Source organism: Teleopsis dalmanni, chromosome 2 (genome assembly GCF_002237135.1).
Source record: "Teleopsis dalmanni isolate 2A chromosome 2, ASM223713v2, whole genome shotgun sequence".
Lineage (NCBI taxonomy): Eukaryota > Metazoa > Arthropoda > Insecta > Diptera > Diopsidae > Teleopsis > Teleopsis dalmanni.
The window spans coordinates 78,363,830-78,391,248 of NC_051847.1; the positions used below are offsets into that span (position 1 = coordinate 78,363,830).

At 28.9% G+C, this 27,419-nt stretch overlaps 2 long non-coding RNA genes across 4 annotated transcripts; one reads left to right on the forward strand and one right to left on the reverse strand.

Moving 5' to 3' along the window:
• Window positions 1-4,814: 4,814 nt before the first annotated feature.
• LOC119682361 lies at window positions 4,815-6,028 on the reverse strand. The gene is made up of 5 exons (XR_005252578.1): window positions 5,921-6,028; window positions 5,803-5,857; window positions 5,549-5,749; window positions 5,058-5,451; window positions 4,815-4,993 (listed from the first exon to the last, which is right to left on the reverse strand). It is a non-coding gene; the product is annotated as an uncharacterized LOC119682361 (long non-coding RNA).
• A 19,898-nt stretch (window positions 6,029-25,926) lies between these two features.
• Window positions 25,927-27,023, forward strand: LOC119682275. Of its 3 annotated transcripts, XR_005252571.1 has the most exons (6): window positions 25,927-26,035; window positions 26,099-26,153; window positions 26,207-26,407; window positions 26,505-26,669; window positions 26,758-26,841; window positions 26,902-27,023. It is a non-coding gene; the product is annotated as an uncharacterized LOC119682275 (long non-coding RNA). The 3 variants fall into 3 exon arrangements; XR_005252572.1 differs by having other exon boundaries at window positions 26,489-26,841; XR_005252570.1 differs by having other exon boundaries at window positions 26,505-26,841.
• The last annotated feature ends 396 nt before the right edge of the window (window positions 27,024-27,419 follow it).

Sequence of the window (27,419 nt, forward strand, 5' to 3'; positions counted from 1 at the left end):
TATAACAAGTTCTTTAGTTGATATGACTGACTTCATATAACATAAAGTTTACACATATAAATCTGTTACAGTAATGTAAAGCCAGAGTTAGTCAATAAACGAACATACAGATAGGCTTATATCACTAAATCCATTTGTCTCGACATAATTCTCAAGATTATGCAGATATTGTTAGAGTGTGAACATTTCATCATCGTTTGACAAAATAAGCATTTCAACAAATTTTATGTGAATATATGAATCAATTCCGATTGATGCATCACATATCGCATACTTGCATATATGCAAGTTTTATTGAATTTGGTAGGTATTTTATTTCTATTTCTATTTGTATGCAACTATTAGAAGAAGATACTGACTTGTAAAAATCTCGATTCGTATGTTTAAACTGAGTTTTCATGTTATCACAATAGCTGAAAGTATTCAGCAATGTCATGTCAATAAAGTTTGAACATAAAAGTTTTATTAATGCGACTTATTTCAATTTCATTTCGAATGGCTTTGAACAACAAAATTTGTCACAGAAATGATTTTTCACTTTCGATTCAATTTGCCAACATCTGCATTTTACAATTTCATCTAACATGTATTCGAATTGTCTACGAGTATCTATCAGATAGTATAACACCAAACGAGATATCGTTAAAATTTAAGATATTTAAAATATGACTTGTTTTTTAAAATGTGTTAAATTTTAAAAACGGAAGTCCATCGTCAGAAAATAATGCTTCTAATAACTATGCTTCTTTATATACGATTATTATATTTGCGCCACAGTGCTTCTAATAATTATATTAAATTAAGTGAAATAAATTTATTAATCATATAGCCAGGTGGCTATATATATAGCCGGGTGCCTATATATAGCCTATATATAGCTAGGTGCTCTTTTATAATAAGCTAGTGAACCCAGGACTGTCATTTCATATCAAATACATCTGGATGTGCTAGTTAGCAGAACTTAAATATATTTGAAGATATTCCAAATAATCTTATTCGAATAATCATAAAGGGTCATGCTACATTAGAAATGTTGATATATATTATTATATATATACTCTAATATACTGATCCTGAAAGAGAAAATTGATTCAGAGAAAAACATGCAAATACATACTTTAATGGGCTAAAGGATCATAAAAACGAAGAAGCACGTTATATTCTAAAAATCTTAGTACTCAATAGCCATTAGCCATAAAAGAAACCCCAACTTAACTTGTAAATCCCTTTAGTTTCATAATTATTATATCCAACAATCGATAAAAATTTTTATAAGACAAACAGTCTCACTGCCTGTAGGCTTGGTACCATTCTGCAGCAGTGATTTTTTCTTTCCCATTTGGAAAAAAGGAGAAATAAAATAATCTATGCTGGAATGATCTACCAAAGCCATCACAATGAAAACCGCTTATAGGGACTTTTAACGTAAAACGTTTTTAGGATTTTAGCAATCATTATACTATTGCCTATTTTCATGTCGTTTATTTATTAGCGACAAACTCAATCCTTCAGCCTTAAAAGCTTAGCCCGGTTTCGAAAAAATCTAATTTTGACATTCAAAAAGTTTGACATGTAAACATTTTTAAATTACGCAAAATTTACTCCACCAATATGATTGATAACACCACAGGATTGTATACAACTAAGTCAAAATAATTCCAGAATCATAACAAAAATACCGACAGAGCATTGCAGCTTAAGCTATATTCTTTCAGAACTGGAAACTTACTCTGAGTTTCCTCAAAGCACGTGCTAGTAACTTGCCGGACATAAAATGTATAATCGATAGATATATTTATATATCTATATATATGAAGAAATAAAACTCTGTGCGATACGTTCAATGCTACAATTTATAGAAGAAGTGCTCAGAGTAATACTTTAAGTCCTTAAGGGGATACAATAGATTTCCTGGTTGCAGTGTATGATGGATCAATATAATGATAATAATAATTTAATATGATACATTGTTATTCGTGTTTGCCCTTCCATATGAAATTTAAAATAATTAAACTGAAAAGATATTATTAGTTTAGAACTTTTGTCAAACCAATCTTCCAACAATTTCTCAAATTTTTCCTTGCGTTTTACTTGATTAAATAAATGATATTTTATATCAATGAATACATTTTTTTCCAATTTACTAATCGGTTTCTAATAGTTTTTAATAGGTGTCTAGTTTTCTTTTCGGTAAAAACAAGAAGAGTATCTACCTTTTTTTTGAAATTTTTCCTCTTTCTCCTTTGGAAATCCTTTGAGCTGCTAAACAGCATTCTGTGGAATATATTACTAGAAAATTGTATTGAAATCCTTTAATTTATTTAATTCCTTAAACGACATACTTAGCTGCAATAAAACAACCAAACTATCTTGTATGGCTTAAGGATTTTCACAACAAAGTCATCCTAATAGGTTCATTAAGTTTGTTGTATTTCTGTAGAACTGGAACTGTCATTGCTAGGTTTTTCTAAAAGAAAAAACTATGTGGTAAATTACCCTCCACCTTCTGGTAATTAATTCCAATGACTTATATTGACGCCACCAATATATCACAAATTATCGTTCCTAAATAATTTAGTTTAAAAGCCTGTTCACGAAGCAAATTCACTGCAAAACTATGTTTTCGTAATAATTCACAAAATACGTTTCCTAGTCAAATGCATAAATTTAGATTTCACAGGTTAAGTCTGTATAGCCAATCCTCGTCTGTCAATTGCAAATGCGTTTCATAAGCTGTCGAAACGAAACCAATGAAAAATGAATTATGCACTTACGTGACAAAGTGATGAATTTCGCATTTCCTCCTTGCTTTAACTAAAGGATATGTACACATACAAATCCTTATATGTATATATATATATATATATATATATATATATATATATATATATAATATATATATATATATATATATACAGTATATATATACATATATATATACTTTTATTTAGTTTTTACGTTAGTTGATTGAAGTTTGCGTACATTTTCTCATTCACCTCAAATTTATCTCCTAAGCTTTAGAACATCAGTTGTGAGTTGTAGTCTCAGCTTGAGAAATTTTAAAAATTATTAAAAAAAAAGGATGAAACAACTATGATTGATGTTGTTATAGCAATTTTTTTAAATTTTATTTAAAAAACAATATGAAATTAGGAATGTCATACATATTCATATAACAATGATAAAAATAAGTAAATATATTCCATCTTGTTGAAACTGAATAAATTAATTTTCTCCGAATTTAATTTTTTAAATGGTTTTTATATATAAAATCCAAGAAATATTCTAACTGCAAAAACAATTTAAATTTAGCTTGGTTTACTAAAATTGAGGTAATTGGTTTCACACTATTGTATTATATTGTATTCAAAATTTAATATTTTTAATATTTTGAAGTACTCATAGTCTTCGACACATATTTTGTGAGCTAACAAAAAACTGTACTGCTAAGGAAAAATATTTTTTTGTGTCCTTCACTCCCAATAAATCCTTATATATATGTAATATATAATTTTAAACTCCTAACCGAAATAGATCGATTAAGTAATACTGCTTTCACTATTTGTTTAGACTCTAGACGAAAACCAGACGTTTGGTGTTTGAATTAATGAAATTAAACAAGGTGCTGAGGTGATCAGGACCCCCTAAATAGACCAATAAAGCTTATTAACCGTACCATTAAACCTTATTTCTAAAATAACTGCCTATATTGACAATTCTATTGATATCTAGGTCTATTGACCAAGAGTTAAATATAGTACATTTTGCTGAAAAGTTAAATATGTTAAAATAAAATAGAATAAATATATATTGTTGATATATAACATATAATTATATATAAAATTACAAAATGTCACATACTATATATATATATTAAACTTATAATAAAAAATAAATTCTATTCTTTATATAATTTAAAGAATATTAAATTGTTAGCAAAACTTTTATAATCCGATATTTCATGAACTAAAAACAATTATTAACAATCATTCATTTATTATAAATAAATGATAATTTCATTGAATTTCCATAATTAAAATATCAGCAATCCTATGTTATTCAAAACTTCCTATTGTTTACAATATAATAATAGAAGAAAAAAATTAAATAATAATACAACTCCATTGTACATAACCTACTCGTCTAAATACGACAAATAAAAGACCATAAACCTTATCCCTCATCTAATGCAAAATAAGAAAAATTATTTGGATGGGTGTTCAAAACAGCGCAAAAATTTGCTCATTTAGTCAAAATATTCATATCCTGAATTCATTTAGATAGCATCGCAGACGATACACGCCCTACTCATTAGAATTCATGTAAGTGGGCCTTAATCACATTACACGTTATTTATTTACGGAATTTTTTTCTTGAGATTCGCCATCGCGTATCTGTGAGCTTAATTTGCCTGATACGAAAACTCATTTTCTTCTCAGCCTTTTATCTTCCAATTTACATTTTTTCCTTTACTTTCTGTTTAGTTGAACCCTAAGATAGAGTCGTTTTTGCCGGTTTTACATAAATTGATTCCGTAAATTGGAAAATAATATTTCTCATCGTTGAAGTTAATTCTCGTATCTTTTTTACTTACATTTCGTGCAAGATTAGTGAAGTTTTCGCTTTAAATATTTCAAATATTTAACAAGTGATTTAAAAAAAAAAATTAAATTACTTTAAATGTAGTGCGAAAATAACCAATATACACAAATTAAAACCGATCAAAAATAATTAATACTCCCGTAAAAATTTACGAAAATCATTAAATATCTGCTTCAAACTAATTTTTCTTTGTCTTTATTTAATACTGCAAATAAAACTTTATTATTTATTTATACAAAATATATAACAGGAATGGATTTCACAAGAAATTTTGTAACAAAAAATAAAGGACCTGGTTCCAGTCAGTCATTGGTTTACTTCAGCTTAGTTGTTGTGGAATTTATACAGACTTGAATACGACCTTTTGAACTTTGTCACATTTTCAAAAAACCTTATATATTAAAATAATTTTATAAATATATTTCGAAATTCTCTATTTTTAGGTATATGCAGACCTTATTGCCTCACTAAATTTTCTACACAGGATATTTAGAGTATTTACGTGCGCTCCTCTCAAGGTTATTCGGCATAATTACCTCTTCATTTCAGAAAATCGCTGTAGACAATATGTAGTAAGGATTTCTATACACATGACTTATTACTTTTAGACAAAGTAAATGAGAAGCAGCATATTATTTTTTTCTATCGGAAAGATCGTTTCCGAGATGTATAAAGGTACCATACTTGTGAAAGTATGGCTTTTTTTGGAAAGCATTGCTCTGGCACTCAACATTGAGATTAACCATAAAATCAACAAAAGACAGTCTTCAGCTTCCAATTTGATCAGATACACCTTGCATTCACCGCTTTACGATACCGGTATACATTTCTTGGTCTTTGGATGCAATTCTGTCAAAGACATATACTTATTTCGAATTCACTCAAACTTACATTTTATCACATTGAAAATTCCTGAAGTCTATATACATATTACTGTAAAATATACCTTAAGTTTATCGAGTTCTTATTTGCAACATGAAGGTATCACAAAAAATGAATGAATCTAATCATGTTCTAATTTTGTCCGTAAAACCTGTTGAACCATCTCAAGGAGCTTTGTCTTACTATTTCGTGCTTTTAATTCTTCATTATTAGTCGCTTTGACCCCACTGATCCTTTCTTGGAGTTTTTCAAGTTTCGATTTTGCCTGTCAACGTTAATATAATAAATAATTTGAATATATTACTGAACTCAACTCACTTCTTCCCACTGGTCTGCTGTGATACTATCTGACTTGGATGACGAAAATTTACGACTATGAATAAACAATATATTAATTAAGTTTAAGTTAAAATTAAATGAAAATTATTCCACATACTTTTTTAATTGATCATAGACTAATTTACTGACTCTAATTGTACTAAAAAATTTTGACATATTTAAATTTAGAAAAAGGACCAAAATTTTTAAAACAACTTTCATAAAATAAAATTTATAATGAAATATAAAATTCAACATATATTTAAATACTATACAATAAACAAAATTTAAAATTTTTATAAAAACATGGCTTGCTAGAACTTAACGAAAAATTATTATTCCCAAATTATATTACACTTACTATATCCTAGGTAAACATTCAGGGTCATACCTATGCATTTTTAGATATCACTCATATAAAAGTTTTGACTTCAATAATCTGTTCTGGTAACAGATGGTGAAATATGTATAATTGTTTCCTCATTTTCGAGGCATAATCTGCATTCCGAATTAACAGATAATAGTAGTTTTTTGATGATATTACAGACCGTACTGATCCGTTATGAAACCCATAAGCAACCTTATGTTAAATTACATTTTGAGTATTTAACAATGTTTTGGTATTAGTATGATTTGATAAGTGTTTTGTTTTGTACAAGTCCTGGGGAATCTTCTCAGTCCACCAATCGCTAACGATTCTCTCTCACCTTGATTATTTTTTTTTTACTGAACCAATTTAAAAAGGGTTGAGGGCCTGTAAAAGCTGTTTATGATGCAATTCTGGCTAGCTCATCAATTTCTCAATTTCCGATACTGCCCAGTGACCGAGCTGCAAGTAACTGTGTACAATTCCCTCGAAAATTTGTAGCATCCAAATTTATTTTTTAAATATTATTTCTAGATCAGATAGAAAAAACCTAGTTGGATATTTTTTTCGTTTATGCATTACTGGATTTATTGTTCTATATTGGCACTATGGTACTTAAAGTGCCATATTAAAATCGATTTGAAACTATTTTAAATTTGTCTCAGTTTGCTTAAATGCTTATATGTGAACTGAATTGACTCATTTCGACTATATAATGTTAAATATTTAAATTTATGTGATTTAATTGTCGAGTAATTTATGCACTTTGTACTTTGTTATTGTATGGATAAATATCATATCAATGAAAAAGTAATTATTATTCTGTTCACATTAAATAAACATAACAATATTGTCAACAATTGAGATTAAATTGATTTTGCTAAAATTGATGTAGCAGCATCAAAGCAAAATAATTTAAAAATTAAATAAATATTTACGAATGAATAAAAAATTAAACATTATGACAAAATTAAAGCAAAATCGTTTATTTTGACAGATACAATTATGAAGGTAACTAAAAGTGTGAAATATTTATTTTTTTAAGTTTTTTGTAAAAATATATATTAAGAAATTATATATAGTACTATTTTTTAATATATTATATTCTAACATAAAGTTTAATATATTATATTCTAATATTAAGTATAATCAATATCCTAACCGAATAAAATTAATTAACATATAAAGACTTTGAAATATGAGAAAACTGTTAATTACAGTTTTTCAATAACATTCACCTGCATAACAAAACAAGCCCTACGCCGGAACCCACGAATCAGCCACGGCCTGAAGCCCTAGTTAAGACATGACGAATAACCGTGGACCAGGAGCTTAAAGGCGCACAGTACTACTGGAACCAAATCACGAGAGAAGTAGACAACAGAATAAGATTCAGAGGAATCATTGAGAACCTATGCTCCACTTGGCAGAGGACAGCAGTAAGCCATTGTCGAGAGCCTGCCGATAAGAAACGACTATTTATATAGTCTTCAGTTAAGTTCTACTCAGTTTTTCTTTGCATATGCTTCCCGCACCGAGTGTTCTATCATATATTTAGCATTGTTTTCATATACAATACTTATACCATTGATGGATATGCCCATATTTCTTAATGCAAAGTTAATGAACACCGATTTTTTGAGCTTAATGCATCACCATTCCGTATCAAAGAACTGCAATGAGTCATAATTTTAATACTCAAAGTACATTAATAAAAACCGAGTATAAATGCGTATAAATATTTTTTTCATGCACTACTCATACACATTCACTTTCCCCACAGAAGTGATTTATAAGTGTTTTCGTTAACGAATGCAGGTGCTAATGAATCAGCGTCAAAAGAGCACGTACACAGCTATAAGTAAAGCAGCATAAATGGCAAATGATTCATGAATAGACTCGAGTGGTATGAATCAATGAATGTACTAATCGAAAATGAATGACTGCCGTTTGAATCAGTTTTGGCATTTGTAGAAATTTTATGTAAGCGCTGATGTTTTCTAAGCAAAAAATTTGTATGTATTTTATATTTTTTTTAAGTGTTGGTGCTATGCTTTTGGTGTGCGTTGTTGTTATAAGCATTTGATATGCAAGTATTTTATATGTGTTCTTGAATATTAAATGTGCATTAAACTAGGGGTTGCGTTAATTGGAAATTGTATTCACAGTAAACAACAGCAGGCAAATTTTTGCCGACTGTGACGTAGTACTCATGACTATTTCGTAAATCAATTGTACATTTCTTGTGTCGAGCGTCGGTGTTTATGAATATCATTTGGCAAGAGTTTAAATCATTATAAGTGCTGTTAGCTGTACGTCAAGTGGACTCGAAAATACGATAAAGAGAGCCAGAATGCGTGTAAATGGAATACCGTTAATGATTCGAGTATGACACGAGTGTTAAGTACTCATTACAACTTCCGATTTCAATTAACTCATTGCGTCATATATTTTTTCCATTGGCAAAACATAAGTAGGTATCATTTGCTAATAGTGCAGTGATGTATATGTTATGTAAAGACAAGTCGGACGTATTCAATAAATACAAAGCGGGTTCAAGAACATTACCTTCTAGTACACCATTCTTTTTAATTCAGAGAATGTAATCCTCATTTCTTTGTGTAACTTATAAAAAACAATCTTCCAGATACTATGATGAACAAAAACAAAAACTTTATTAAATAGATAAACGATTTCATAAACACAAATTTAAATATTCACATGGCTTCATCAATATTTATTATACTCTTGTGATTATATGAGCAGTTTTCTAAAAATGATCTAAATACTAGGAAATAAAACTGAAGATTATTTAGTTATTAATATTTTGTTGATTCACATTTTTCTTCTAATATGCTCTTCTATGACTCCTTCCACGTCATAAAATAATAAAAATGAATTAGTTTCAAAAGAATACGTTATTTTACACACTTAAATAAAAGCTTTAGTTAACTAAAATATTTTGGACTGTCCCAATCTGATACCAAATCTGAATATCTGAAAGTATTTAATTAAAATGAACAAATGTTTAATGTGTAAACATACAACATTACTCAACTAAATCTACGAGCAAAACTTTTATTATCTCGATGTCCTTTTGTCTGTACTCGATGTCCTTTTGTCTGTAAGTTAAACAACAAAGGAGAAATTGCTTCTTTCAATGAAATTTAAAGCTTCCGTAGTGCTGACTAAGCAAAAGATACGTAAAAAGGATATCTAGAACTTACTTTTAGGATGGCTTTTTTATTAGCGCAATAAACTTCAAATGGGTGAAATACTCGAAACAAATGCGAATTATCCTTAAATTCACGTTTGTTTTGTAGTTTTGCTGTGAATATTGAAAATGACTGTAGGCAGCTGATAAAACTTTCAGATTAGAAACTTGACAAGATATCAGATTTACGTTTATGCAAAACTTCTGCTGCGACATTAAGGATGTTAAAAGCTACTTAAACAATGGATTTGATGAAAATGTTTGACGCGCGGTAACACTTTTGACAGCGACAACCAAAAAGCCAACTGCTATGGTCGGAAGGATTCTATGTGCCTTATAGCTCAAGAGAAAAGTTTTGTGAAAGTTTTCACATAAGCACGATTGTCAATAAATTTATAAACGCAATTTTACCACAGGAATGAAAAGGATTTGTCAATAAAACTCTTTCGGTGTTTACGTACTTCAAATGCGGTTATCTGAGCAAGTATTTAAGTGACTTTGTTCAAATTTCATTGAATGTTGAAAAAAAAACAAAATAGTCCGGGTAACTTGAGAATATTATAATCGTTTCTTTAATATATTATTTGTTCTGATTATTGGAAATAAAACTACTATAAATGATGCCACAAAGAAGAATAAAAGAAAAACGGAATAACGGATGAAAGCAGATCCTGCGACTTAGAAAAATCCATGAATGGCTTAAGATAGATTCGGCTACACAAACTTGGTTACCAATATTAATTAGTTTTTCTTTTCTGTATTTTCATTATTTATTAACATTTTTATTTTATATATTTGATTTCAATGTATATTGAGCAAACTTTTATATTAATGTATAATAAATGAATAAATTTAGTAAATGTGCCCGCCAATATCTAGCAATGGCCTATCCATTGTTTAAAATTTAAACAAAGAAGTTTAAAATGAAATGGAATAGTTAATTATAGATATCTCGTTTCTCATTGCATTGCGATCGAAATTACAAATTTGTACTAAATATAATCACTCAAAAGTTTTTAAATCATGGTAATGAAATACTTAAAAAATCATCTAAACATTTCACTTTGAATAACCCCAAAATCCTATAGTATAACCAGGTTTAGAAAATTCAGCCAATGATGATCTGATAGAAGTCCAAAGTTATTAACCGAAATATGTACTCCTTTCATTAGTCCAGAGTCATTCTGCGGGCTAACAATTAGCTGCTCAACTAACTTAATATGTGAACGGGGTAAACAAAATCTACTTGAAGACTGGAGTGCTCAAACAGGCATGCGACAGTCAAGAATATTCATTGATCCTGAACACACAAAAGTTGATGCTATCCTTAACCTTATCAGAAGGAATATTAAAATTTTCACAGTACTTCTTAGAGGACACTGTAGACTCAATTACCATATGAAAAATATGGGTGCAGTAAAAAATGATTCCTGCCGACTCTGTCATGAGGAGAAGAGACATATCCTATGCAACTGCACAGCGGCGGCAAGACGTAGACTCGACTACTTTGGAAGCGGGATCTTAGTCCCAAATCAAGTAGGTAAAATGAAGCCCATAGCTATTACAAGAATTGTTTCAGTTGACCCATTAGGCGCACTATAGATATTTTAGGTCGGAGTGCATTCATAGCCTATTATTTAATAATAATTATAATAAATTTAACGTGATTACCTTCCACTTATCGGTATATTGCACCAATAACGTCCCCATTGGAACTCCAAAAAATTCCGCCGGTACGAATTGAAACTATACGTTTGGTCAATCTGATACCAGAATAGATAAAAAACAAAGCTTGAAGGCAATATTCACAAGAGTTTATTAGAGTTTTTCTTATCGTTAATTGGCAGGCCACACTAATCGATTAAACGTAATGAATTCACACTAAATTATAATTAAAAGAAGAAATTTAAGAACAATGATTAGACACCATAACTTAATGTAGTGCAAGCATATCCCATATAACACACATAAACTTTTATAAAGAGACATTATATTTACTAAGTGTAGTACTTAGTAATAAGTTTAGATAAAATTTAAAAAAATTATTGACACCGTAGCTAGAAGTGTATTTTATGTATTTATGGTGAGAGTTTCCATGTTCGATGAAACTTTACATTAAATTCATTGCCAAAGGCAATTGAAGGCAAATATACAACTGCAGTTGAGATTCATTGCCATTTCGATGTTGCCACAAATGTGCCGTAATGAACGAGGCAACATGCTTCTATTCCACATTCAAACAGCGCGAAATCAACGTTTGTGGTTTTGTTCACATCCAACCAAATTTCGAAAATTCAGGAATAATGTGATGGCTTTTAGTGCACCGAAGAACATTTATTGCATTTCCATTCCGTATAGCAATTAACAAATAGTTCATGACACAAGCAGGCTTCATTAATGTTAAAACTGCAAATGAATGGTTCATGAAACGTGGTGGATCAGTCGTTCATTTCTTCCTAAACTTAATTGCAAATCGATGCGAAATGATTGTGTCAAATTGAGGGTACGGAAGCAAGAGCGGACTATAAAAGTTAAAAACACAATTATATAAAATTAACTCTTAAAAATTTTTTTAACAGAAATATATTTTACAGAATTGACTCATTGGCGTTTCCGAAATGATGTTAGAAACTGAGAGGCTTTATTTTTTTTCTGCATGTATGCATAAACTTTTTTGATAAAATAGTTACTCATACGCACGGGTGATTTTTTTAAAGAAAAAGAAGTTGCTTTTTAATTTTTATTATTGCTAAATACTACGTCATTAGTCGAGTATTGTTGAGTGAATTATAATTATAACTTGATTATTAAACTAAGTAAATAAATATTATTAATTTATGATAATAAATATTATTATGATATTATATGGTACATAATAATAAAAATATTCTTAAAAATATTATATTTATTATATATTAAAAAGTACATATATAATAACACAATAATATATATACATTAAATAGTATTTTATTTTCAACATAAATAATATTATTAAGAGTATAGTATGGGCAATGAGCCTAAACAGATACAGAAAAAAGCAAAGCATTTCCGGGCCATCTATCTACAATTTTTATTCCAAACATCAATGAAGCCCCAAAGAGTATAACTGAAAAGATTAGATAGGTATTACAGCAGATGCACCAACTGGACCTTCTGATACGAAAATTCTCAATTCTTGACATAAAAATCAAAATTAAAAAACTAAAAACAATAAAGCACCCACCTATGACTTCATTACTTCAAAAATATTAAAGGAGTTACCAGATCAACCAATATTACTGCTGTAAATTATTTTTATTCCTATCGTCACAAAAGGCTTTTCATCCCTCCTCAATTCAAAGTGGCTCAAATTAGCATGATGATACTCAAACCGGGAAAAACGACTGAAGATGTTAAGTAATATAGACCAATCAGTCTTCTACCAATTAAGTCCAAGTTGTTAGAAAATTTATTCCTTACCAGATTTATACCCATGGTCAGTATAAGGAGACTAAATCCGGAACAACAGTTTAGTTTTAGAAAAAGCATGGCACAATAGAGCAAGAGAGCAAATATAGTGGTTAATGTTATACACATAGCATTTGACAAAAGGGAGTTCCGCACAGAGCATTTTTGGACATATCACTGGCTTTTGATAATGTGTGACATAACGACCTATTGTGAAAGCTTAAAAATTTGCTCCGAACCGATTATTACATTTTCTTAAAATTCAACATGGAATCTCGACATTTCCTTGTAAAACAAAAAAAAATTTCAACATTTCAGCCAATTCAGGCTGAAGTGCCACAACGCAGTGTTTTGGGACCTATATTACCCCTCACAACTGACTTGCCAACAAGGGACTCTTACATTCCATTTTATAACCATTCTATTTAAAGTATGTATATAAAAATCATTTTCTAGATTTTAGTGGTTTTCAATAATACATTCTTCAAACTGTAGATTCCGCGAAGAGAATAAGAAGTTAGGCACATAGGTGGTGTTAGAATGCCCTGCACTAATGCACAATAGACTCCTGGGAATGTATAAAAGGCGATAAGACTCTGTAAAGTAGGTTCTATACTACTCTTTATTGACGCAGCAATGCTTAGAGACCTAGTGTTAACTCAGAAGGGGGAACAATAAAACCGACGGTCGCAGTATCACATCCCCTAACAATAATATGTTAATATTAATACACTCCAAATAAAACTCAAGTTGTAGACTTGCACTAAATAAAAATCTCGAAAGTAAATTAATACCATTTAAACTAATGACATTATTTAATGAAGAATTTCTTCCTTTACAAAATTTATTAAAAATAAATGAAAACTAAACTCCATATTTTTCTCCTTCACATAATCAAAATTTAATCCCATTGAAGTATGAAGTTAAATGAAACTTAAAATTTTCTTACAAATTTTGTATAAAAAAAAATATATCATCAAAAAAAATTATAAAATAGAGTTCATTGAAATGGAAGAAGAACCCAAACAAAGCTAGCTGAAAAATGAACTTATCCATTGGCTTTCACAACTAAATCCATTCATCAAAATCTAAGTCCGGAATAGTCGCAGGATGGCAGGAGAACCACTGACAATGAAAACAATGAACATTGTTGAATTATTACCAGCAGCAAAAAATTTAATAATTGAAGCTTTTCTGCATTTTTATACCAAATATCGCAAAACGAAAGCGTCTCACAAACAGTTTTTCCTTTTCGGGATGGAAACAAATGAAAAGGTTTTATGAAAATATGTGATGGAGTCTTTATTTTCTTTTTGGAAATGAAATGTTATTCAATGAGCTTTTGAGAAAGTATGAATTTAATATTAACGAATTTAACAATTCGTGCTTTTTCCATTTGTTCTCATTGTGAAAGAGTTATTTAAAATTCACACAATTATTATAAAATTCAAAAGTCAAATTCAATTATGTTTTAGTAAATTTTCATAGCATACAGTGAAATATGGCTTTATTTTACCCATATAAATTTTCTAAAGAGGTTTTTTCGAACAGAAGTTCGACAACAACAAAAATTCATTTTTATTTTATTTTAATTAATCGAAACAGCTGTTTCGATTAATTGTATTGCTAAATACCCATCATCAGTGGTTTTGGAAATAATTCTTGTATTTAATTATTCGTAAATAATTATATTTTTTTGAGACTGCACAAGTACCAGGAACCGCACTTGTGCCCTGGCAAATTTAAAGTTCAGAGTCAGCGCACCTTAACCAACTGACCCAAAGCCGTACTTGACTTTAATGTTCGCACATTTTTCTGGAGTTTTGTTAATTTACTGTGAAATTTTTATTAAAAATTCACTTGCTGTGTAAAATAAGCTGTAGAATAAGTGAATTAATTAATTATAGTTTTATTTTTAATTGTTATTTTTTCTGAATGTATATAATGAATCAGGACCAAGTATTTTAAAATAGATAAGTTTAAAAAAAAATTTCTAAAAACCAATTTAATATATATCACGTAAAATAATTCAAAATTTCTTAATTCTAATTTTGACCCTTTACGGATTTAGATGGTCTTTGTATACTAATACCGCCTATGTATTATACTGATACCTAAAATGTTAATGTTTGAACATTTCCGATTTCATAACTTCACAACATAATTTTCTAGTTAAAAATATATCGTAAACTTCATCCCAGCTCTTGCACTATCATTTCATTTAGATTCTAGAATTTGTTGACCTATGCTATGATTATTTCATTATGTATTTCATTTATTATACAATATGCAATTTGTTATTGCAATACTGTCAGTAATAACTACTTTTCTTTATTTTAAAAGAAATCTAGAATAAGGTTAATATTTTTGACAAATTTGACGCCTCTCATAACGAAAAGAAAACTAGAAGGATTCGAACAGTAATGAAGAAACAACAACAAAAATGTTATTAATTTATTTACATTTGGCTAAACATACAAATATATATTTGTCTGCTGCGTTGAAATATTTTCTTTAAATTAATATACTATATGACGGATAAGTGTAGAATTAGTAGATCTACTTTTATCTTAGTCATAATGTAATGAAGCTCTCCAAAAAAAAATCTCTTCCACCAAAAATGCAGACAAAGATTAGGACTGAAAGTTTTAAAATTCGCTTATAAGTTATAGTTTTATTACATGGGGAAAGTTTTGATCTTTATTCGATAAGCTAATCTCTTTCATCCATCTTAACGTAACATAACTATTGATTATGTCAAGATTGTTTGCAGTATTTACATATGGCATTGAAGGTTCTATTAGCATTATTGAGCTATAGTGCGCTTCTTACTTGATGCATTTTACGTGGATTACTTTACTATTCTACAGTTTTATGCTCTAATATTTCATCCACTTTTTCATTCCGTCTACCAATTTGTAGCTTAGATACCGTTTCTTCTATGGTTCTTTTGTATTTTAGTTATTGTTGGAAGTATAGGTGTATCTTCAACAAAGGTGGCAATCACGCTGTTCGGTGAGAATAGTAGCTCTTTTGGGTACAGGAGGTATATAAATGGGTCAAGAATGCTTCCTTGAGGAAGGTCAGCTTTTATTTCTTCCATGTTGGAGTACTCAATTACCTGCTTTACGACAAAATATTGTTGAGTTAAACCTTGCTTTATAATGGCACTACTTTAGAGTGAGATATGAGATTTTAGTAGGTTTACATATGTGTCAAACGCGTAAGCAACCTCCAAAAAGATCGCTAAACAAACTTTATATTTTTCATTGATTTCAGCTGGAATCACCTATAATTCTATGCAGAATCATTCTAAGTAATGAAAAATAACTTCTAGTTTTGTTGTTGATTTTTATTAACTTTTTATATTTGATTTAATTTTACACAAATACAATTTTTACGACGATGTCTTCATAGCTGATTAAACAGCGCATTTGAGCGTATCTACGAGAACTTCACAGTGATATTTTTTAGTGGGAAATAGAAAATTAAATTTAATTTATGACAACTCAAACATAAAAGTGAAATAATTGCCACAAAATTAAAAAAGTTTTGAGACTTCATAACTTATGTCACTGAATGACTGGAAAGCATTTTGGACCGCTATACCTTTTTATATACGAGTACTAACTTAAAGCTAGTATTTTGGATAGAATTCGTTGACACTTTCCAATTAAGAATTCGCTATTCAATGCTTAAATATTTAAAATTCAACTTAAATCTCATTTATTTGCAGTTTGGAGTTCAATTAATTTTTTACGAAAACTTTTCTTAACGGGAAGTTTTGAAACGTATACCAATAACTTCATTAAAAAGAATTACGGAAATAGCAAAAATTAATGTAGAACTAATTAGAAGTTTTCCTTTAAAACTTTAAAATTGAATTTTTTTTGTGCTTTTAATTTTAAAGGTAAGTATTTTTATATAAAGAATTTTAAGAGGTATTTACCACATTTTTTATATCAATTTTTACTTGCAATCGGCTAGCAAATATATACTTCCAATGTATGAATTATTTTAAATATTTTTATATATCTGATTTTTGGTACTATCATACTACCATATTATGAAATATTGAATTTATGAATTTTTTAAAATTTTTTTAATTCATACACTGTAACCTCTAAGGATTCCGCATAGATTTGTATAATTAGTTAATTGAATATTTTTATTTTGAAATATGATAACATATTTGAATCATTAAAATAGAGAAAACTAATAATTAAAAAATTTATCGAATGTGAAAATTAATCTTAAGCCTTTGTTGCAGATTTAATTATTTATATAAATAGTTTAGTACCATATTTGTTTGTTATAACATAATATAATCATAATAATTTACCTGACATTATTAAAGTTAATAACGTTTTTAATATAATTAGATATTCCACATCTTCTATAGTTAATTCTATGAACTTTTTAGTTCACTTGGCCTAAAAATGGCTGCTAAGCTCTTCTTGAGTATATGGAATTTAAAGGATTAAATGGATTGTTCCTTTTTTAATATACCAAATAGGACGAGTTGTTTAGCGAAGTCTGTTATTAAGCCTATTTACACTATCATATGTTCATAACATGAACATAAACTTGAAAACCGGTTTCGGATAGACGAGAGTGGGAAGAGAGTTTGATGTGAGTTCACGAATTTCAAGCAACAAAATTCACCTTACGTTCATGATAGTGTAAATATACCCATTGGTTTCTGTATATTAGGTACTTGTTAAACAAACATTGCACCACAGTTTGACATTATAAGACCAGACAGGTTTGACTACAGCATTGTGTATTTCTGAACCTAAATTCATCAGAAAACTTAATTTAATTATATAATGTACAGGTAATGTATAATGTGAGAACACGACTTCTCACGCATACAAAATGCATATTAATGGCAAACAGAATTGAAAGATCAGTAAAATTATTATATCAAAATGAATTTACATTTAAGTGTAAACAATGACATATATTTATAGCTATCCAAATCGACGTATGTGTTAGTGCTTCCATTAGCACTAAAGTGCTATATATATGCACTTATGCTACCATAACATGTTTGCATTTTGAATTAGACAACTACATAATATATCATTATGGTTTAATTAACTGTGTTTTAAAGTAAATAACAGTAATATAATTCAAGTATTTATAGAAACATAGAAACCTATTAAAATTAATACAAGAGCTTAATAACTTGGGGTGACTAGTAATACAGAAGTACACCGCAAAAAGCAATTTATACAAAAAGATTAGCTTCAATGCCTTAACGTTCAGTAAGTCTACCGTAAAAGTGAGTTCTTAGGTTAGATATAACACTTAATATAAAATAAGTAAGATATATGTATTCTACTTGCATTTACCCGGATACACCAGTTTGATAGTAAAGTTCCGATAAGATTGAGATGCTTGTAGAGATCTTTAATAGAACAATAGAACACTTTTAATTGGTGCTTAAAATAGGACTATCATCAGGAATGGTGGAAGGACAAGCCGAGAATTTGTACGCAGGCCTGAAGCTTACTTCGGGATATCACCAGGCCTAAGACGAATTCTGTACTAATTTTCTCTCTAAATATTCTTTCTGAATATTACTCTGATATGAACACTATATCAATGGTAATAAAGATTTCAAGGTGTGTGTCAATATTTTTGGAAAGTATTTATTATATGAGATTAAATAAATTGCATTGTGCTACAAAAAATAGTTTTCTTTTATTTTTTGATTTTTCAATTGCATTAGGTTTATTTAGGTCTGTTCATCTCAAATTTGTATTAAGTTTTTCAATATCAGTAGCAGTGGAGTTTAGCGTGGCTACCTGCCATTACGGTTTAAAACCACGGTGCTCTACAAACACATGAATCAAGATAATGCGCCGATAAGCGCCCCATTGGAAATTGTAATAAATTTCCACTAGTACCAATGAAGCAATGTGTACAGGACACACCTTCCACCTTGGTTTGATGCGAGACCCACCCAACCTCTGCTGATCTTTGCGTCACAGCACCCGGTGATGAATACGCAAACTCCACGCCAAATGATAAACAAATACCTGATCATTCTACCCGCTTAAGTAACTTTGAGTATTAACCACAACCACTATAAATCCAACCTCAGATTTATCAGATTTACATCTCTGGTCGAGTGTCGCAACCTTACTACCGTGCACACTTCCTGCCAAGTGTCGGCATAGCGCCGGGATTATTTCAGTCGCCTCTTACGATAGGCATACCTGCCTACTGCCATTCCAAGATTTGGTTTCATTTCATTCATTTCGTTTACAAGTAATATCTCCAGCAATACTATAATTTGCTCTAAACCACACAAATACTACTTCTTCGCAATGAATATATATTTGGAACTTACAATGTCAATATATAACTTATGACAATTTATTTAAATAGAATATACGACCCTATATACATATATATTTCTAAATAAAGCCTTGGTATGTAAATAAAGTTTTCAATTCCCAACTAAAATTTGTTGTCTTATCAAACGCTAACAAGGATTTATTTGCATATGAGTTTGCATGTTTTCTGAACTCAATAGAATAACAGATTTTTATTTTATTCCACAATAAACTCGCAACGGAAATGGAAATCCTTCACAATTTATTGCTTCAAACTGAATAAAAACTGCAGCAATAAAAGCGAACTCTTTAATGCACTTCCCTTCATTTTAGTCTTGCAGTCCTTGTAGTTGCATATCCTTGCATTTTATTTCGAAGTTTTGGAATGTCAATGGAATGTTTTGAGCAGATAAATTTTTTTCTATTGTATATTTGCTTAATAAACTGCAGGAAAATTTATTTGCGATGTAAATAAATAGTGCAGTAGAAAATGTATTAAATCTATGAAATGATTATATGAAATGATAATAATTTTAAATATATATATATTTGAAACAAATATCTACTAATAAGTTACTTGGATTAAATTTTATATTTTTTAAATAAATTATCTCATTGAAAATACTTCATTCTTTGTATAGAAAAATAACAATAACATACACCATTGAAAAGTACTGATATTAATATTTTTTAATGGAAGTTACCAACCGATGATGTTTGAAGCAACCTTCGACAATTTATTCCCCCCTTTTATTTTTAACATAATCATTTATATTTCTTGCTCCTCTTCTATTTAATTTATACTGCTATTATATATTATTATTTTTGTTACGATGTTTGAAGAAGTATATGCAAAACTATGAAGGTAACTGTATGAAATATTTTCTGTGACATGAAAAAAAACTCCAATAGAGTATTATTAATGTAATTATTCTAACTGGGTTCGAAATTGCGTTATCTAGTTAATGACAAAATTTTGCTCACTAGCAAATTTCTACACTACGCCTTCACCTGCTTTCTATGACTGACAATTAATTATTTTGATTTGAATATAAAATATACCATATATTAACTCTAACATCCAACTAGTAATACTTGATAACAGGAACCTGTATTACAAGTTATGAAACTTGGAACCATTATGACTGTTGAAAAAATTCATATTATTAAACAAACCCACAATACGTCCATTCTTTTAAAAGTACCAAATTGTGGCATTCATTAATCTTTTAATAAACAAAAATTTTACACTTTATATATCTAAAATACATATCTTTTAAAGTGCATTTATACGTTTTTTAACATTAAGAAGATATAAAACAAATTAAAAAAGGGCTATAATGATGAGTCAATAGAATGGGATGGAAGATACATGTCAAAATGGTTCTAAATGTGTACCGGGGTAAGGCAAGGCTTTGTGTTTAGTAACCACTATGTGTATCGTTATGGTCATGAAAGTAAATTTTTTCCTAGTCGAATCAAAATTGCTGATGATAATGTGTTATTTACATATTGACAAAAATACTATAAAGCACTATAATTAAATTATAAGAATTACTCAACTTATAACGCCTAGCCATAAACATTAACAAATCAAAAGATAAAAGTTGAAAAAATAGAAAGATAGAGTTGAAGAAATATTAAAAATGGTTATAAAAAAGGTTTTCATATATGTTCGGAATAAATATGAAATATAACACAAATTTTGACATCCATTGGTTATTACTTGGGTAACTCGATTAGAGTCCTGCGAAAACCTTTAAAGCGATGATTAAATCAGATGAAAGCTAAGCAGCTTAAGTATAGGGTACGGGAAAATATGAGATAGTAGAAATATTATAGACATACTTTATAAAGAGAACTATTTGTCTGACAAAATATACAACAAAGTATATAGTGTGTACAGAAACTGCACTATATACCAACACTATATACCCACACTTTAAAATTTCATTTCGATCACGTCAACCAAAAAATGATGATTTAAAATTTTGTTGTTGTGATTTGAATTAGTGCTATTGCGCACTTTTACTCTTTTGTGACTGGGTACTTATCCCTGCCCCACACTAAGCTTTAACTATACTAGAATTATTATCATTTATTTATATTTTAGCTGTTGACGGACCGTAGATAAGCATATCTTCCTGTGCGTCCTGAGGTGGACTTAAGGTATTTTAGGGCGGGGTTGGGCAACGTATCAACTTTTGTAAATAATTTTAGGGCTCTATCCTTGATATATTTTTTCACTGAGTCAATTCTTAGATCTCTATGCATGTCTGTTGTTTTAATATACCAAAGAATCTTAATTAGTCTTTTTAAAGCCAGAATTTTAGAGCAACTATTAAATGTGACTATCGACTAAATTAATGACAGAAAACGGGGAACTGTGGCAGAAAATGACCTGAAAGATGGCATTAATTTAAATATATGCAGTTTTATTTTATTCCTATAATTAAATCAAATATCTCTAATATCTTTGCTTATTTGTAAATTATTTTTAAGATTTAGGAGACAATTTCAACTCGTTGGCGAAGAAAATATATTTTCTGATATTTATATTGTACTATTACAGTTTATTTTTTTTCGTATTTAAAGTTGGTATACGAATATCGAATATCGGAGATAGAAAAAGAATTAAATAAAAATTTGGCAGAAAAAATATACCTCATGTAAATTATTTTAGAAAATAAATAGATATGTTAAATATTAATGCGAAATTTCTCATACGTTTATTATGTAAAAAAAATTTTTGATTCAATTTTTTTTTTGTTGATTTAAATATAATTATTTATCTGTATTGTTTAGTTGCTACAAGAACTTGGTAGAGAACATTGAATTGTTTCACTTCTTGTTATCCTGGTTTATTCATCCGTATTCATATAAAAGCACAGTTGTTAATAACGATTATTTTGCCATTTATAGAACCTCTCAGATTTCTTATAAATTTTATACGCTTAAAACATTCCTTACTTTCCATAATCATTATTTTCACAATCATGTATCCAGGCTTGTTTCTAGGAAAATTAAAAAAACATTCATAGGGAAAATAATGAATTGATATCGATATCATTTGATATGATGCTGTCAATAATTTCAAATTGTATCACTTATATGTGTATAAGTTTCTATGGATGTGAGATAATTTGCTTGATCCTATTTAAAGTCACTTCCCACTTATCTCCCACTTAAGCTTTCTGTAACATAAACATTGAAGTAACAATTTTTCGAGTACTTTTATTTTATTTAACTAAATTGCACTTATTGCATAAATATATCCTAAAACTACTTCCTCAATACAGTAATTTATTTCGAATTATTTTCCTTATTTCACATATAATTTGTGAAGACTTAAACGTGAATTTAACATAAAAAATAAATTTGATAAAATTTTAAGTGGTACTTAAGCACGCATTTCAAAATAATTAAAGGTTACTTAGTTACTCTTACTCTTAGTGCATTAGTGGCTCTAAATTATTCAGAGAATCTAAGTGCTTTTCATTTTTGAAATATGTTCCAAATATACTACTATCTCTTTGGCGTGTTTTATAACTCCTTTTTCTACAATTTCTTGCAAATATTTTCAGATATTTAATGAGTCTTTATATTATCTAGAAGTTCAAGCTTTGTATATAAAATTGTGCTAATCTTTATTGCTTTGAAATAATGTCATTTAAGAAAATAAAGTAGAAACTAATTAACTTTCAGTTACTCCAGAAAAAATGGTTTACAAGCTTCTCAAATGATGAAGGATAGTAACTAGCTATATGTCACCAAATCACTGAAGTTTTTATCAAGCAATCAAGGGTTTAGGTATTAAAAGTAGACATGCGGCATTTAAAACTGATATGTATTATATATAACATTCATCAAATCAGTGAACTCGATAATACTAGGATTAATATGGGTCAGAACTCCCAGACTGCTTTAAATGAACTCAACAGTGTTTTCAGGGCACTCCTAATAGGCCTTTTCGGTGGCTCGCAAGTACGGCAAAAAATGCATGTTGGCCTATGTTGGCCACGCGAGTCATTGGCATCACTGTTGCAATCTGTCAAATGTTTTGTTTTGACAAACAGCAAATCTTGTATATGTGCATATAAATCAAATATATTTTTATAAAAATATTATAAAATTAAAATGAACACGGAATTAAAAGGAATGGTATGAATATTGGAAATTTAAAAATAAAACACTAAGATAAGTAAATTTTTGTAGGTACTGTCGATCAAGATACGAAGAAATATTTCCAAACTCGACATTTATTATTGGAGATTCTGCTTAATCTTCTACAAACTGGATTGTGTCACCTTACAAAAATTATGGAAATTTAACCGATAGCCAAAAAAAATTTAATGAAAAACACTCATCTGCTCGTATTGTAGTTGAGAACGCTTTTGGTTTACTAAAAACTCGTTTTCGAAGATTATTAAAATTTACGGAGCAAACAAATTTGGCTGCAATAACAAATATAGTTGTAAGCGTTTGTATTTTACATAATATTTGTATTATAAAGAATGATTTATTCAAGAATGCTGAATCAAATAGTCATAATGAAAGCAATGACGAACAGCAAGCGGATGAAGAACATGAATTAGATCATGGTAATAATAGAAGGGAAAGACTTTTTAATAATTTGTTAAGAAAAGTTTATTAATTAATATATTTATTGTAATTTTTTAAATAGAAAATTTTGTTACATTTATAGAAACTAACTTAACTTTGTGGTCCATAGTTTGCGTGTATTTTTATAAAAAATTTTTTTAGAAAAACTTTAAAAATTATGTTTGTTTTATTAATTTTACGTATGTAAGCTACAAATGAAATGAAATAAAATAAATGTTACTTTGTAATAACTAACATAATAAAAAATTCAATGTGCTTAATACTCACGATTTCTCCATTCTTATTATTTCTTCGTTACTTTTCAAGATTTTTCAAATTTTTGAATTCTGTTTGAATTTTTATTTCCTCAAATTTTGACATTTGATTGCACTATTCGTTGGAATTTTCAATGAAGGTTCACAATAGTTCGCTTATTGCGTTGGTAACATTTTTTTTACTGGCCGATGTGGTTGGCCAGCATAACTATGCTGGCCGAGGTGGAGAAAATAGTGTTGTTGTTTTGCGTACATTGCGGCCAGTATAAGCCTGCATAGGCCAACAACTTGCTGTTTTTTGCAGTACTTGCGAGCCACCGAATACGCCTAATATTGATTCCGGGACACTATAACATCAAAAAAAACTGTTAAACTGATAGAATTCCTACAATATGTTCTAACTACATACTTGTTAAATTGACTTGACTATTTTGTTAGAAAAATTTTAACTAATATGGTTAAGAAGATATAAAAACTAACATGTATAGTAGAACCATCATGATACACCGAGTAAGAATATCTTAACCTTTGATTTAGTTAAAATCAATTTAAATCATTTAAATCAAATTATTTTTCTGAGTGTATATGCGATGCTAATCCTCCTCAGAGCGCAGACGGTAGTAACAATGAAACAATTATCGATATCTTTAAATGATTACTGAAGTAAGTTTCCACAAATTCTTCGATGAGTATTGCAATGAATGTGCAATTTCTTTGCTAGACTTTCAATAAACCACTGACCAGAGCGGACTACAATATGCATTGCAGGGTTTCTGTTATATGATTCTGTCGATCAGGAGGTTATACAAACCTCCTTATTAGCCAATTATTATTGGCTAATAAAAAATTCATTTATTCATTAATATTTTCCAATCATTAAATTTACTTTGACATATAACATTTGCTTTAAAAAATTCCTGTCGCCACAATTGTTGTGGTTGCTTCGGAATTTATTTTATATTCTGAGTTACAAATCTGAGAAACTCCAAATCCCGAATAACAAACCACAACTTACTAAAAAGTATAGAAAACAAAATACTTTAGGGTTTTAACTGGATAGACAAATAAAGTTACGAAGAGTTAAATATTTTTGTGGTTCCATCTAATATGTACTCTGCTTTTTGTTGCCACAAACACATGCCAAAATGTTAAGTAAATTTGTAAATAAAACGGATTTCGATTTTGATATAAAAAATTCGTCGTTGTTTGGTCAAAGTTTTTTTAGTTTTATTAAATAGTAGTTTTATACTACTTTATAACAAACTCAAATTATACATGGTTGGCTATATCACGTGGACCCATTTCCTTAACAAAAAAATTAACATATTTTTTGCTGTTCAAGTTAAAATCATTGAATTTGGTCGTCCTTAGCCTCTATGGTGATTATTTCTTGGTATTAAATCTATAGAATGTGAAGGCCAATCAAAATTACCATTTCTTAAAATCAAACGACCGGGACATAATGGCTTCAAAAAATCGATTTTAACTTTATGAGGTGTTGCGCCATCTATCAGAAACCATTATTGCTGCTTACCGAGAGCACACCTGATAGACAGTTGTTGTTTACCACTGACGTCTTCAAAAAAATATTGAAAGAAATAGATGACACCACAATAATCAACGAAAACTCTTCACACTATTTTAATTTTTAAACGATATTGACGCGATCTTTTTAAACCTTGCACACCAATTGATATGTAAGCGATTGACCACCTTTTTCCAGGTCATTTGGATTTTTTCAAAAAAAAGATTTTGAAGAATATAATTTAAAATAAAAATATTTTTTTAAGTTCTAGTAAGCCAAATTTCTATAAACTTCTTCAGAATAAATAATATTTCAAAATTCATTATATGTTTTCATTATAAATTTTATTTTTATGAAAGTTGTTTTAAAAATTTTGGTCCTTTTTCTAAATTTAAATATGTCAAAATTTTTTAGTGCAATTAGAGTCAGTAAATTAGTTTGTGATCAATTAAAAAAGTAAGTGGAATAATTTTCATTTAATTTTGACTTAAAGTTAATTAATATATTGTTTATTCATAGTCGTAAATTTTCGTCATCCAAGTCAGATAGTATCACAGCAGACCAGTGGGAAGAAGTGAGTTGATTTCAGTAATATATTCAAATTATTTATTATAATAACGTTGACAGGCAAAATCGAAACTTGAAAAACTCCAAGAAAGGATCAGTGGGGTTAAAGCGACTAACAATGAAGAATTAAAGGCACGAAATAGTAAGACAAAGCTCCTTGAAATGGTTCAACAGGTTTTGCGGACAAAATTAGAACATGATTAGATTTATTCATTTTTTGTGACACCTTCATGTTGCAAATAAGAACTCAATAAACTTAAGGTATATTTTAAAGTAATATGTATATAGACTTTAAGAATATTCAATATGATAAAACGTAAGTTTGAGTGAATTCAAAATAAGTATATGTCTTTGACAGAATTGCATTCAAAGACCAAGAAATGTGTTGCGGTATCATAAAGCGATGAATGCAAGGTGTATCTGATCAAATTGGAAGCTGAAGACTGTCTTCTGTTGATTTTATGGTTAATCTCAATGTTGAGTGCCAGAGCAATGCTTTCCAAAAAAAGCCATACTTTCACAAGTATGTACCTTTATACATCTCAGAAACGATCCTTCCGATAGAAAAAAATAATATGCTGCTTTCAATTTACTTGGTCTAAAAATAACAGGTCATATGTGTAGATTTCTCTAAAATGAAGAGGTAATTATGCCGGTATAAATATCCTGTGCAGAAATTTTTGTGAGACAATAAGGTATGCATATAAAAATAGAGAATTTCGATATATATTTATGAAATTATTTTAATATATAAGGTTTTTACAAAGTATGACAAAGTTCAAAAGGTCGTATTCAAGTCTGTATAAATTCCACAACAACTAAGCTGAAGTGAACCAATGACTGACTGGAACCAGTTCCTTTATTTTTTGTCACAAAATTTCTTGTAAAATTTTTCGTGTTTAATAAATAAAACACTAAATAATTAAGTAAATAGAGTTTTATTCACAATATCAAAAATATATATATGTTAAATGATATCTGAAATGATATCGTCATGATATGAGTCATTCGCATACATTGTAACTTATAAGTTCGATGATTTTAGATACATTGTACTTTCTTAAACTTATGCGAATATAAATTTTTATTAATATATTTTAATTAATATATATTGTTTATTTTCACATTATATTAAATATAACTCACTATTTTAATTGGCCTGTTAAATTTTTATGATATTTAAAACAAATCAATTTTATAAGCAAAAACTTCACTTATTTTGCATAAAATGAAAGTAGAAAGATATAAGTATAAACTTAAGGGATAAAAATTT